The following is a 15,537-nucleotide window of genomic DNA, read 5'->3' on the forward strand; positions in this document are numbered from 1 at the left end:
TTTGTAGGAGCCCCTCAAATATTGGAAAGTGTTATCATGTCTCCCCTAATCCTTCTTTTCATTAGACTAGCCATGCTCAATCCCTGTAACTGTTCTTTGTATGTTTTAGCCTCCAGCCCCCTAATTATTCTTGCTGCTCTTCTCTGCATTCTTTACAGAATCTCAACATCTTTTTATATTGTAGTGACCAGAACTGAATGCAGTATTCCAAGTGTATCTTACTAAGGCTTTGTAAAGCAGTAGTAGAACTGTACGTGATCTTGATTCTATCCCTCTATTAATACAGCCTAGAATTGTATTGGCTTTTCTTGGCTGCCACACACTGTTGGCTCATATTTAAGCGATTGTCCACAAAGACTCTAGATCACTTATCCAAGGTCCACTAGGACTCCAAGATATTATATTTTTTCCCCAAAATAGCTGTTTAGGCTACAAAGTATATTCTATAATTTAGGAAATTGCCTTTTTTTGTTAGAAATACTCTGCTCATAGAAATACAGGAATTCAGCAAAACGGTCAATTGCATCTTATACTAAAATATACAGAATTAGATTTCTTGTGTTTTCTATTGGAAGTGCCTTTTTTCAGATTTCCATAAAATGAAACTGTAAACAATTATGGAATTGTTATGCGGTAGCTTGGTTATTTGTTTTTTTTCCCTGTATTTTTTTTTAATTAATTTTTTTTAAGATTTTACAATAAAAACCCCTTCCTCGATCCCTCCCACCCCACCCCAAAACCCTCCCCCATTCTTCCCAGAGCTGAATACAGGCTTAACTAGAACTTAAAAGAAAAAAAGTTTTAAACCCAAATAAACCTTAAACAAATATAATTACACTCAATAAACAAATTGTGAAATACTTTAACTCCATTATATATATATAAAAAAGGAAAAAGAAAATAAAAAAATAAAAAATTAAAGAATAATAATAGTTACACTTCTAAATAATATCTTGAACTTTAAATATAAAATTATTTTAGTTTCTGGGTTTTTATATTGATACTGCACATATTTTTCACTGCTCAAAATACTTATAAGTAGGATCAGTGGTAGGATTCAGCCAGTTCACACCACTTCAGCAGAACCGGTAGCTAATTTTTGTTGCCCAAACCCAGAATGGACTTCCGGAAGTGGCATCCACACAGACAACCAGTTGTTCACATATTTGAATCCTGCCACTGAATGGGATAATAATAATAATAATAATAATAATAATAATAATAATAATAATAATAATAATAATAATAATAACAACAACAACAACAACAACAACAACAACAACAACAACAGTAGTAGTAAAGTTGGAAGGGACCTTGGAGGTCATCTAGTCCAACCCCCTGCTCAGGCAGGAAACCCTATACCATTTCGGACAAATGGCTGTCCAGTCTCTTCTTAAAAACTTCCAGTGTTGGAGCATTCACCGCTTCTGGAGGCAGGTTGTTCCACTGGTTAATTGTTCTAACTGTCAGGAAGTTTCTCCTTAGTTATATAAATTTTATTTTTATGGTAATATAAATTTTCTGAATAAATGAATAAAAATAGATAAACTTAATTAGGGCAAGAGCACTATTTCATGTTATGCATGACCTCTCTGTGGGAGATTTCTGAATAGAAATTTGTTCTACACCCACCACCTCTGTCTTTTGGGTTAAACTGAGACTTTTTAACATAAATATCCAACATAGTTGAAACTGCAAGAAATCCTCACTTAATAAACACTGTTGGGACCAGCAATTCCATCATTAAATGACAAGGTTGTCATATGAGAGATCACATGACCATCATAGGCTCACAACTTCATTTCCCCTGCGATTGTTAAGCAATCACCTGTGATTGTTAAACAAGACACAGTTTAACAATGACTTCGGATTTTGCTGATGGCTTCTCCATTGACTCTGCTTGTCAGAGGTCAGCTTTGAATCATGGAAATGGTGATCAAATTGCAATGACTATAAATGCCTGCACTCAAAGCCCTTAAATATCAGTCAGAGACTCACCGCAAGGACACTGTGATGGTTGTATGTGCAAGTACTGATCTTTAAGTTACTTTTTCAGCACTGTTGTAACTTCAGTTGGTTGCTAAATAGGTTAGATAAGGACAATCTGCAATCAGCATTGATCTTTGACACTGTGATATTATTATTAATAATAATAATAATAATAATAATAATAATAATAATAATAATAATAAAGTTGGAAGGGACCTTGGGGGTCATCTAGTCCAACCCCCTGCTCAGGCAGGAAACCCTATACCATTTCAGACAAATGGCTGTCCAGTCCCTTCTTAAAAACTTCCAGTGTTGGAGCATTCACCGTTTCTGGAGGCAGGTTGTTCCACTGGTTAATTGTTCAGTCAGGAAGTTTCTCCTTAGTTCTAGGTTGCTTCTCTCCTTGATTAGTTTCCACCCGTTGCTTCTTGTCCAGCCTTCAGGTGCTTTGGAAAATAGCTTGACTCCCTCTTTGTGGCAGCCCCTGAGATATTGGAACACAGCTATCATGTCCCACCTCATCCTTCTCTTCATTAAACTACGTCCTTCTCTTCATTAAACTACGTCCTTCTCTTCATTAAACTAATGATTCAAGAGGGATCAATATTTATTTCAGTATTTAGTACTTATACCTATTAACCCAGAAGTGGGGAAGATATAACTTGAAGGTAATGTAACATGGGTAAATTTCTAGCCATATAACCAAAATATGTGTCTTACAAATGTAATATGAAAGATCTCTTTAAACATTGCAAACATTTATGCATCCTTATCTATATCTTCAATTGGCACAACAATCCAAACAAAGCTAAGCAAAGTTATGGAAATCATGTTAAATGTCACATGCAAATGGATTTCTAATGAAGTCTCTAATATTGTCTAATTCAGAAGAATACACTGGAGCCCGTTAAATGTAATGGAAGAGGCATCTGTAAAGAATAATCCTAAATTTACTGGAACTGAAAAAATATTCTTCTCTTTAAGAACTGGTAAAAAAATTGTTCTATTCAAATATTTAGATGAATGTACTGTCATCACCTCCTTTGCACCTCCTGAAATGCCATGCATATTCCAACAAACCTGTACACCAAAATCTTTTTCAGCATGTTCTCAGGTAGCTTCCAGTAGATGACAAACATATGCGTTAGGAAAGTCATCAGGAAACTAGGCATATCTGGTCCAGATTGCAGCTACGATGGTGCAACCAGCCTTCTGACCATTACTATGTGCATTGCACCCATAATAGGTTCAATCTCACAGTCATGATCACCATCTTGGTTTTTTTTTTTTAACCCCATGGACAGCTCTGCTATCTGGGAAAAGTACGTACCAAATGTATTTTATTAAGAACAACCACTTGCAAAAAGGAGTGAAGACTCTAGAGTTGGTATCTATGGAAATGTATACTTTAAGAAAACTGCCCAGAGAAATGAGAATGAGCTGTCATTCTGCTTGTCTGTTTGCACGCCAGAGTCTTGGTGTGGGACCAGATCAAATAAGCCTTGACTCAGAGAAAGTGAGCAACTGAGTGAAACCAAATGGACAGGCCCAGTCATCCTTATTTGTGGCTCGTCTGAGCTGAATAAGTCAGACTGACTTCTGAGCACACAGAGGATTCTATTACAATTGTTTACCTTAAGGAGAGTGATTTTAGGGATGATGTCTGAGGAACCTTAAAGAAGACTGCTCATGGTATACATATTTGTTTCACGGGCAGGGTGATCTTCCTCTTGCGTGAGAAATAATTAGAATCCTCTGGCAAATCTAGCTTCATTTTTTATTGTAACATTAAAGGAAATATTAAAATACTGGTAAGGATAAGTGTGCGTCACTGTAACTATGTATTTATTAAGTGTATGGTGATGTTACATTAGCCAGGAGACTACAGTGATAACACAAAGTAGTTGTTTGGCTGCCAACAGTTGCTAGCCTGTTCAGTTCATGCTCACTTGCTATCCAGAGTTCACCATAGAGGGTAACTAGCTCCACAATTAGAAGGTTTAAGGCATTCTGCAGCATCATCTGGAGCTTTTCCCACATCAATGTCACTTCTCATTCAGGTGTTGCATTCAGGTAGGTACAGCACCAGTTGATTTCTTACTACTGCTTGAAGCATTGTTTTTTTCCCCCTCACCGAAGTGGTACCTATTTATCTACTTGCATTAATATGCTTTCAAACTGTTAGGTGGGCAGAAGCTGAGGTGAGTGATGGGATCCCACTCTATCACATGATGCTAGGACTCAAACTGTCCAGCGTCATTAAGCCACTGAGTCACTGCGCCTCTCTTTGTGACTATATAGATGTGTTTAGAACACATATGACTATATAAGTGTACAGAATACATGGACTTGGGTGAGTTCAGTCAACAACATTTAATCAATCTAGCCTTGTACTTAATATCATTTAAATCCATAAGTCCACATGTTGACAGATACATAAATATATGCCTATGTACCATGAAAAGAAATTGTTCTTATATTGCAGGTACAAAATGGGGTGGAACCCTTGAACCATCTCACTGAGAAAGATCTAAACTTCTATAGTGTATGCATGGCAAGACTTCAGATGCTCAAAGAAAGAAAGAAAGAAAGAAAGAAAGAAAGAAAGAAAGAAAGAAAGAAAGAAAGAAAGAAAGAAAGAAAGAAAGAAAGAAAGAAAGAAAGAAAGAAAGAAATTCATTACATGCATAAAGCAATGTTTAGTTTGAATTTAAGACAAAAGGAAATAAAGATTATTTCAGGCATTAATTGTACTGTATTCTGCACAAATTTGGAAATACAAACAACAATGGAGGATTCTTCACCCCCAGTTGCATTTTGGAAATCAGAGAAACTAATGTACTGCCATTTCATTCAAGTATGGAGAATTTCTAAACATCCAAAAATAAAATGTTCTCCTCTTCAGATCAAAAAAAGACATCTCCTTGTTTTTACTCCGGCATCATGCCAAAAGTGGTACATATAGGGCAGTAATGGCGAACCTTTTAGAGACCAAGTGCCCAAATTGCAACCCAAACCTCACTTATGTATCATCAGGTGAGGGACGGGTGTGAACCATTGGGTGAGCATGGCCCATTGGGTGGGTGTAGCCCATTGGGTGGGCATGGCCTATTGGATGGGTGTGGATGTGGTAGCAGACTGGGTGGGCGTGGCCGGGGTGAGCATGGCCACTTTGATGTTGCTCATGGGGAGGGATGCCTGTGGGGACCAGGCAGAGTTGGGGGAGATGCAGGGGATCTCTGGCAGGTGGGACAGTGGGCAGGAAGCTCATCCTGTGGGGTAAGGTGAGAGGAGGCAGGGCAGGGGTGCCATTGCCGCAGGGCAAGGCCAGGCGAGGCAGGGGCCGGGGCGGCTGCTGCCTGACACCATTGGCCCCCCCACACAGCGAGCACATGGGGGCCAACTGTGTCCATCAGCAGCCACAGCCTGCCAGCCTCTTGGTTTTGGCGCAACGTGGCTGTTTGCCACTTTGCGCATCGCACCCAGTGTGGCTGCCATGAAGCCGCAGAACAAGCCGGGTGGAGGTAAGGAACCAGTATACCAGTTTCTTACCATTGCCTGGCTTGTTCCGCAGCCTCATGGCAGCAGCATTGGGCAGGAGGCGGCAAACAGCTGGTTTTGGTGGAACATGGCTGTTTGCCTCCAGCCACAGCCATTTGCCGCCTCGCGCATCGCACCCAATGGTAAAAAAAAAAAGTTCCATCAGACTTTCTAACTTCTTGAGATCTCGTGAGAAGTTAGAAAGTCTGATGGAACTTTTTTTTTTTTTTACCGATAGTCCCACAAACACACAGCAAAGGCTGAGAAGCAAACGGAGAAATGGAATGCAGCTGAAAGGCAGGTTAGTAAAAAAAAAATGCTTGGGGAGGTGGGGGCGGGCATGGCAACCTTACCCTGCATAGGTATTGATGCAGGTTGCTAATGGATGGGACTGAAAGCCTAGGACTGGGGCGACGGCGTGCATGCCCAAGAGAGGGCTCTGCATGCCACCTGTGGCATGTGTGCCATAGGTTTCCCACCACGTATATAGGAAATGAATTTTTGATGATATTTCTTTATGTGATTATCTGATGCATTTCGAGAAAAAAATCAAAAGGCTTTCAGGAAGCCCAGCAAAATGCCATAGATGGACCCTGCATGTTCTTGGCCTTGATAAGATTTCATTTAACACAAAGTTCAAAGAAAATGTGAAGATTCTCCAGAGCATTAACATTTGGAGGATTTCACAGGCAGACCAAAGCATTCAGCTAAGGCAAGGAAAATTCCCAGGGTTTCATATTTGCACATCCCTAATAACAGACCACACTAACAAAGCCATTCTACCTACTGCGTATCTTGTCACATGTTTTGTCGAAGCTACATAAGTGTGGAGGCATCATTTGACCTTGGTCTATAATAATACATGTTAGCTACAAAGCTCTATGAAATGAAAACAATGATCCTGAATTACAGTTTTGCAGGGATATTTTTATCCTTTGTAATATAAAAGTGAATGCATCAAAGGGCTTTAGTGCTTTCTAAGGGAGGGGGAAAAAATCAAGCGGTGCAGTCTATAAATGAAACATTGGTGACTGACAGTAGGCACTGCTTATTTACTTTCTGTTTATAAACCTTAATGTGTGTTTTCCATGCATTCTGCTTCATGCCGATGATCACTAAGTACAAGAGTTCCTTTAAATCAGCAGTGACTGTGGTTTGGCTTCCTGCAAACTATGTAAATTTATAGTTTGGCTGAAGGCTCCAGACTGCTGCTTTTCAATTTTGGAGACTCTTTTTGGAATTCAACATGCATATAGAACTATGCAGGCTTTAGAGCATTGTGAGTCAAGGACTGAAGGAAGGAGGAAAAGAGTTTATCTGTGCCTGATGTGAGAAACAGAACTTATTTTGATGTAAAGCCCTTCAACATATATGATATTCAGCCTAATGCAGACTCCTGCATGCTACATATCCAAGGAAATTGATTTAACATTTTCCATTATGTAAATATTTTATATGAATAATTTCAAAATTTCTTTCACAGTTCTGTACAACAGGCCAAGGTAACTGTGATTTCTATAGTATATTGCTGTTGGACAAATGAGGCTGCGAGAATACAGCATGCATAAAATTTGTACTTGTCATTAGAGAAGAAGTGATGTGAAATCAATTTGGAAAAGAGATCTGGAACACAGAGGCCATTCCACAAGGAGCTTTGCTCTTATGGAGGCTAATTCTGCATATAACTTGCTCTCAAAGATTTTAAATATGAAGGAAGAGAGTCAAAATTTCCTAAGATGAGGAAGGAGAATTCCTGTTAAAAATAACTGAAGTAGACAAGGAGTTATTTTTGAAATAATGACACATTTCATATTGTCCATTTGAATAAGGGCATATCCTTAAACTAGTCCTTGAACACTTGCTAGCTTGACTTTAAAATAGCATATAAATCAGTTTAAGAAAGTTCTGTTTAGACTGACACACTTTGGCAACAATTAGGCAGTTATTCCATCCAGACTGCAAGCTATTATGTTCTCCCACAGGACATTTCTTCTGCTGCTTCCTCCCTCAATATCTTTACCAGTCACCTTCTGTCTGCCTCTGGGCATACACACACATAAAATAAAAATTCTTTGCATTGTTTTTGTTTTCCTTGAATAAAAATTCAGATTCTGCTATAGAATGTCTTTCTTACATGGGAAATGGTTATAATATTTGCCATATCAAATGTCCCTCATTTAAAGTGTAGTTGATACATTTTTTTTCCAAAATCCTGTTTTACTTTTCCTGAACAAGAAGAAAGATGATGAACAGCTAAGGCAAGTGTCATACTCCTAGGGAAGATCTGCTTTAAGGAAATTTCCTGGCATAATTCAAGAAAAGCAGGAAAAAAAATACAGCGATGGGGGCATTCTTGTTAGTGGCATCCACTATTAAAGCCCTGTCACTTTTTAAATATATGTCACTTGTGCTGTAAAGAAGGGACAGGGCTTCAATTGCACAATCTGAAGGTCTGCAATGGGGTATGCCTCATGAATAAGACAAATACCATATTGTCTGTATTACAACTGACTATTCTAACACATTTACTAATTTCTTTACATATAAAATTATTTTATTTAGTCTTCTGGAAGTTTGGAACATGGTAGTACTGGAAAGCTATAAAAATGCTACAATATTTCTTTGCTATCATCATCATATCATCATCATTTTAGCCATTGTCGGTCCACTGCAGGATGAAGGCCTCTTCCACATGTTTGCAACCAATACGGTCCTGAGCTTTCCTTTGCCAATTGGGCCTGCAATACTTGCTGATGTCGTAGATCCATCTTGTTTTAGATCTCTTTTGTGGACCCTTTTTATCAAGCGAGATCCACTGTATGACTGCCTTGGTCCACCTGCCATCAGTTCTTCTTGCTATGTGACCAGCCCAATTCCATTTCAATTCTTTTACTCTCTTGATGATATCATATACTTTCATTTGTTCTCTAATCCAATTTATTTGCTATAGTTAGTCTAAAATAGAGTAATTCATTTGGTGGGGTGATAAGATTTGTAAGATGTAATAACCCCCTTGCACTCTATGTATGTATGTGTGCCTTCAGGTCAGTGTTGATTCCTGATGACTGCCTGGACCTCTGCCCACCATTTTCTTGCAAGATTTTCAGAAGGGTCTTCTTCTAGAGGTAGTGACTGACCAAATTACCCCAAGTGGTGTTGTGCCTAAGGCAGAACTAGAGTTCACAGTCTCCCAGTTCCTAGCCTGGTGCCTTACCCATTACGCCAAACTAGCTGTCTCCCTTGCACTTATTTTGAGCTTGTTTAATAGACTGATTCTTCCACTGTTTTCTTGGCCACAATATGAAAATAATTTACCATTGCCTTCTTCTTCTAGGATGCTTTTTGATTCACAGTTTTGAATGTCATCTGAATCCAACCCTATTTAGTTTTTTTTTTTTTAAGGACAATTAGATGTGACACTGATGCCCATATTAGACCAACTTCAGCCCATGCTCATTTCCTGCCAGTTTACTTAGTTAACAAAAAGTGGCTTGTTTGAAATGCAATGTCAGTGATTACCCTGTGCCTGCCCCATCACATTTCTAAGAATATGTGATATACAAATATATGTGCAAGAATACTCCTGCATTTTTCTGATTGTCCCAATTGCAATGAACCAAATACAGAAGAATCTCACATACAGGTTATTTATTATCTTGGTGAATTTTTGGCATGCCTCAAGATCTATAAAAATAAATGAAACTTGACCAGCTGGGGTTTTATAATTAAACATCAGATAATCTGATGTTTGAAGATTTGTAGTTGCTCAGATTGGTTTTAATTTTACAATGAATCTGAGGGCTCCCTATGGGACTAATAGGGAGGTTCATTTTTGTTTTTAAAAAATAGCCAACTAGGTTATCAAACTAATGGCATTAGGAAAGCATGTAAAGTACATTCTTGTCTAGACTGACTGTTCCTGTGATTAAGTCATTCCAGATAGAGAGAGATGGGTGGCATATAAATTTAATAAATAAATAAATACTAAAATGCAGCTGGGTTATCCTAAAATGCTGAATAGGTGCCCTTTTCCTTGAGACTGAGATCTTTATACTGTTTCATTATCATTCATTTCATAAACATGTCTGTCAAGGTGGCATTTTGTACACCATCTTTCATTATATGAACAAGGCACGATTATTGTTCAATGAAGAATAGTTCAAAAATTTGAAGTACATGTGGAGATGGTGCCATTTGGTTATTTTGTTTGATGGATATTCAGCAGAGGGTTAGAAATATCAGAATATGTTTAGGGAACATTTAATACTAACAATAATTTATGAATCTTCTATGTTGCCCAACCCTCATATACTAGATAGTCAGTCAGTCAGTCAGTCAGTTAGTTTTTGGTATTCTCTGTTTTCTTGCAGAAATTTCATTACCCCAAATAGATAATATCATCAGTGCTACTAAGGATTTTATATCCTAGTGGCTTACCCTGTCAGTATTGGTGGGGGTGGTCTTGGAGATGATGTTACTTAGTTTGGGTAATGAAACATCTGCAACAATACAAGCTCAGAGAGAACCAAGGACCCCTCATTTCAACCCTGAGCTATAAATATTCTCTTTATCGGAATACACACACACACACAATCGTACAGAGACTTTAAAAGAGAATATAAAAACTAGCACAAACTAGTGCAGCATAAAGAAAAAAAAGACAAAAGTGCAGATAGGCAAAATAAAAAGAAATAGGGAGAAGACACTTCTGATTTTCTGTGCCAAAAATATGTCTTATATTTATTTCTATGGTTATAAAAAAGTTCACGTTTTCTATTCAATTTTTTTTCTAATCATCAAAATCACAAGTACTTTTTTTCTCCCTGTTCCTTGTGAAAAGTCTATAAGGGGCATAGATATTATCTTTTCTCTAATCAAGGAAATCAATTTAACCATCTCTGCAAGATCCATCATCTTCATCAACCATTTCTCTATTGTGGGTAATTTTGAATTTTTCCAGTTTTGAGCATATAATAACTTTGCTGAAGTTGTCATATAGAAAAACAAAGTTCCATGGCATATTTGTAGCTATTTATCCTTTAATACCTCTCAAAACATCTCTGGTTTCAATTGTACATTAGTCTTTAAAATCTTCTGAATTATGCTGTAAGTTTAATTTTGATAAGTATAAAGGCAAGTATTTTTTTTTCTTGAACGCAACTAAGAATGAGCATTAGTAAATCAATTTCTCGTAGAAGGCTAAATACACATTGTTGCTAGGAAGCAACTATTTATGAGAAAATGAAGATCATTTGCAAGACTGAAAATGTGGAATAATAAATGGCACAGAGCCTTCTGCTAATAAGCAATGTTTTACAGCATATAAAATTAGAACTCTTGGGTAAATGAATAAAAAGACTGTGATTCTCTTGACTAATTAGACATGTCCTCACTGGGGATTGTGACAACAGTAAAGAAGTGCTTTGCCTTCAACGCCTTCAATTTTAACCTCCTAGTGTATCTACAGCCCTAAGAGGTGATATGTAAAATGTGTATACACTCTTGTTTTATCTCCTGCTTTTCTTGTTGCTGTTTCTGACTCCAAGGAAGTGCTAATTAAGATGCCAACCATTATATCTTGGGGGAGAGGGAGGAACATAACCTTTCTCTCTACCCTTTTGTTTACAAACGTATCTATATCATCTATAACTTTACCTTACTCCAGAGGAATAACATTTAAGTTTGCTTCATCTAGTAATAGTAATAGTAGTAAAGTTGGAAGGGACCTTGGAGGTCATCTAGTCCAACCCCCTGCTCGGGCAGGAAACCCTACACCATTTCGGACAAATGGCTGTCCAGTCTCTTCTTAGTGTTGGAGCATTTACTGCTTCTGGAGGCAGTGTTCCACTGATTAATTGTTCTTGTCTTTCTCCTTAGTTCTAGGTTGCTTCTCTCAGTTTCCACCCGTCTTCTTGTCCTGCCTTCATGCTTTGGAAAATAGCTTAATTGGCAGCCCCTGAGATATTGGAATACTGCTATCATGTCCCCCCTTGTCCTTCTCTTCGTTAAACTAGACATACCCAATTCTCGCAACCGTTCCTTATATGTTTTAGCCTCCAGTCCCCTAATCATCTTTGTTGCTCTTCTCTGTACTCTAATAAACAGGCAGACAGACAGACAGACTAGGGTAGACAGTGTTCATTTTCTTCTTGCATCCCCAGCGTCATTTGAATAAATTGGCTGCCAGTAGATCTGGAAGGAGAAAAAAAGACATGTTCATATGCAACACTACTCTTCTTTTCTGCTATGACAGCAACCTATTTTGGATTGTTCTCTGAACTGGCTCTTTAAAAGTGCTCTGGAGTCTGCATACTAGCAGTAGCTGTAGCTCATCCAGCATTGCTGTTATCTGTGGTTCTTTATATGCTTGCCCAGAGCCACAAGCCATTACATTTATTCCATAAGCATACACCCCACACATATATAAACAAAGAAGAAAAAAGAGTTAACCATGCTTAAAGTTGGTATGACTTGGCTGCTTAATTATGCCAGGCACAGGACATGCAGGAACAAAAATGAGAAAGTAACTCACCAATAGATCTTGTTCTTGATTGTAAAAAGAATGATAATATTGTTGAATGGAAGTTGGGGCTCATTATACATATTACAAATAAACATGATTCAGTAAGAGAACTAATAATTACCAGAGGGTATGGCATTGCTAAATAAAACCTTCAGGATAGTCACAAAGAGGGAATGGTTATTATAGCTCTTAAGCAAGTACAATTTAGAAGGAATAATATTGCAGTATTTCCTGAAGTCTAGTGCATCTCAGTGAATTGGATTCAAAGATCAATGAGATGAGATGCTAAATAGGGACTCTAAGTAATACAGCTCTTCATTACATATCAGAATCAAAGATGGTGTAATAATAGTGACAAAACCTAGTTCCTCTCCACTGGACACAATTCCCAATTCTCAGCAGTGACTACAAAGGATAAATGCCAAGTAATCTCCTTACTGAATCACTGAGGAGCATTATCACACTTCTGCTGAGTGAGGCAATGAAACAGCCTTTGGATTTATGTGCAATTCTTTTTTATCACATCAACACACCAAATGTGGCACCCTTATTTTGACAATGAGAACGGAGGAGAGGTAGAGGATCCCTTTCTGCATGCAAGGGAGGGACCAGCCTGAGATCAGTATTGCCTCTGTGTGCATCCACATTGCTATGGATCTTTGGGCAGTCTTTCATTACCCCAGTGTTTATTTGCTTGATTTGGCTTGTGAGATCAATTCATTTCCCATTATCCAGTTCACATGTCTCCTTGTCCTTGCTATGTAGAATTCTCCCTTTCCTACAGAGCCAAAGTGCCACAGAGTCATGCCCCCATGATTCACATGCTGAACAGAGAAGTGGCCCTAGCAATGGTCAGTTGGCTCCTCCCCATCTCCTAATTGCTGGAACTACCCCAGCAATTATCTGAAGGGAACCTTGGCTAACTCAAGTCTTTCTAGGCCAGTGGTTCTCAACCTGTGGGTCGGGACCCCATTTGGGGTCGAACGACCATTTCACGGGGGTCGCCAAACAACGCAGTCCACCATTTCCCCCCCCCTTTTCCTTAGCTGTGCTACTCCCTTTTATTCTATTGGCTTTTGAAAGCCAATAGAATAGACTCTCTTGAATAGAGTCTAATTCTATTGGTTTTCAAAAGCCAATAGGAATTGTTCAGGCTGTCTCTGCCCTGTTGAGCCCACCAAAAGTCCCATTCTGCAAATGGTGCTGCACCAGTTGAGTAGTCCTCGACTTACAACTGGTTGAGTAGTCCTTGACTTACGACCAGTTGGGGGTCGCGGCTTTAAAAAGGTTGAGAACCACTGTTCTAGGCACCTTGAATTGGCATGACAGTACTGTTGTGTTTAGATGGCAAAGCTGGTAGTCAAGAAAGTATAGAAGTGCTCTGATCCTGAATTATGACACATTTCTCTTTATTATGACAGTGCTTCAGATATCTATTTTGATTAATCTACTATTTCCCCATGTCTGTGGTGCCAGTTTTACATGACTTAATCAGCCAGCTTGGCCAGGCCTAAGCCAGGGGACATCCTTGTTGTGTTTCGCTAAGGAAACTTATTAAAAAGATGACTAAAATTAGTTGTTTCACCTTCATCAACATCTATTTCCTTTCATTTCAATCTGGCCAGAGGGCTTACACAACTCCTCCCACTAGCACCATCAGCTCCCATGCTGCATATCCAATGCAGGAGCCACTGCTGGATACAGAATTAGGACAGGAGATATAATGGAGCCAATCCAGGAATTTTTCATCTTAAAAACTCTACTGTCAAAGCTTCATTCAAAACAATTTCATTTCAAAGCCTACTGTGTTCTCTGCCAATATTGCTTTTTCAGCAATAGTAATGATCTGATGATTCTGATCTATTGCTATTGCTAAGAAGGCATAGGATATGAATGCTCTTTGGCTTGAGAAGCTGCATTGCAATGTTACAATTAGACTTTCTCCTATTAGAATTGTTTTAACATTTTACTACACTATAAGCATCTAGGGCATGAAAGTAGAAATGATTATTTCCGAGGAGAAAACAGGAACTCTAAGCATCTGCAGAATGCAACCCTCCCCAATGTATCATATTGGATAAGTATTATAACCTGATATCAAATTTATATGTGAGATCAAAAGGAAAGCAAATAGAATCTGTGAAATACTGGGTACGACAGATTGGGAAGAGAAAAGTAGTTTTCATTGTCTCATTATGAGTCAGCTTGTTGAACCATCTAACTGAAGTTTATTCTGAGGATCAGAGCAAAACACTTCCCCAAGTCTGCTGGAGATGTCAGTGATTGAAACTGAAAGCATTAGGTTGTAAAGCAGTGTTCGGCCTCTGAACTGCAGCCTTCTGCTTTCTCTTTTTTTCTGCCAAAGCATTTCTGAACTTTTCAGAATGACTATCTATCAATGGTGGTAGTCAAATATGTGAACAACCGGTTTTCTGTGTGGATGCCGCTTCCGGAAGTCTATTCTGGACCTGGGCAACAATAAATTAGCTACTGGTTCTGCTGAACTGGTGCGAACTGGCTGAATCCCACCACTGCTATCTATATATTTTATCACCCTAATCCAAACCAATCTCCACACATGTTCAACTTTGCACAGTTATGCTCTGAAACATCTGACCTTAAAAAATTGATACTGAGCAACTTAATCAGTTTTGTTCACTTCACTGTAAAATCAACTAGCAGTTCTTTCTTGTGAACAGGAAAAAGTGGTGAAGATGAGTGGTATCTGTCTGGTTTTTAAAAAACCCTTGGAGGTTAGACAGATATTTTAGTAAATGTATATACAGGAATGTAAAGTATTAAAGGTAGGACAAAATCTAATAAACAAACAAAATGGTTTATGTTGTGCAGGCTCAGGATGTTGCATTGGTCCCAGACATTCCAAAAGCTGCCCAGGACCAGACTGAGTGGCGCCAGCCTTGTGCGCATGCGCAGGGCGCGAAAACCCTCCGCTACTTGTTGCCATTGTGTCCGGGTCTCTGGGCAGATAAAGAGAGGCCTGTGTGTCGTTTGCGTTTTTGGGGTGTTGCTGTTAAATGAATAAAGAGCTGATAACTACACAATGAGTCTTCATCATTCGCCCACGATCAAAGGACTTAACACTGGTGACAAGGATGGGATGCTTTACAAGCTGAAGAAAAGAAAGCTTTAAAGACTTACCCAAGAAGTTCTGAAGAGGGGAAGACGGTGTTGGAATCAGCATCCCAGCCTGCCAGTATAGCGTCGCTGGAGGGTGAGCTCAGCTGAAAGACCCTTTCCCCAATAGAAGTTGCAGAGGAGCGAGTGGTGAAGGTTGTAAACTACAGGATGGTGAAGATTGGTCGTTTATCCAAATTTGATGTCTCACACCCAGAGAGATGGGAATCCTACGCTGCAAGGGTGGAGAATTACTTCAGGGTAAACCAGATTAGAGAAGATGGCTTGAAGGCTGCAATCCTGTTGTGTATCTGTGGACAGGAAGCTTTTGAAATTGCAGAGAACCTGGT

At 38.8% G+C, this 15,537-nt stretch overlaps 1 long non-coding RNA gene across 1 annotated transcript; it reads left to right on the forward strand.

Annotated features, from left to right (window-relative positions):
* The first annotated feature begins 3,842 nt into the window (after nucleotides 1–3,842).
* LOC120308011 lies at nucleotides 3,843–4,904 on the forward strand. Its single transcript, XR_005556718.1, has 2 exons — nucleotides 3,843–4,062; nucleotides 4,475–4,904. It is a non-coding gene; the product is annotated as an uncharacterized LOC120308011 (long non-coding RNA).
* Nucleotides 4,905–15,537: the final 10,633 nt, after the last annotated feature.

This window comes from Crotalus tigris, unplaced genomic scaffold (assembly GCF_016545835.1).
Source record: "Crotalus tigris isolate CLP2741 ecotype Arizona unplaced genomic scaffold, ASM1654583v1 scf7180000017850.1813134, whole genome shotgun sequence".
NCBI classification, from domain to species: Eukaryota; Metazoa; Chordata; class Lepidosauria; order Squamata; family Viperidae; genus Crotalus; species Crotalus tigris.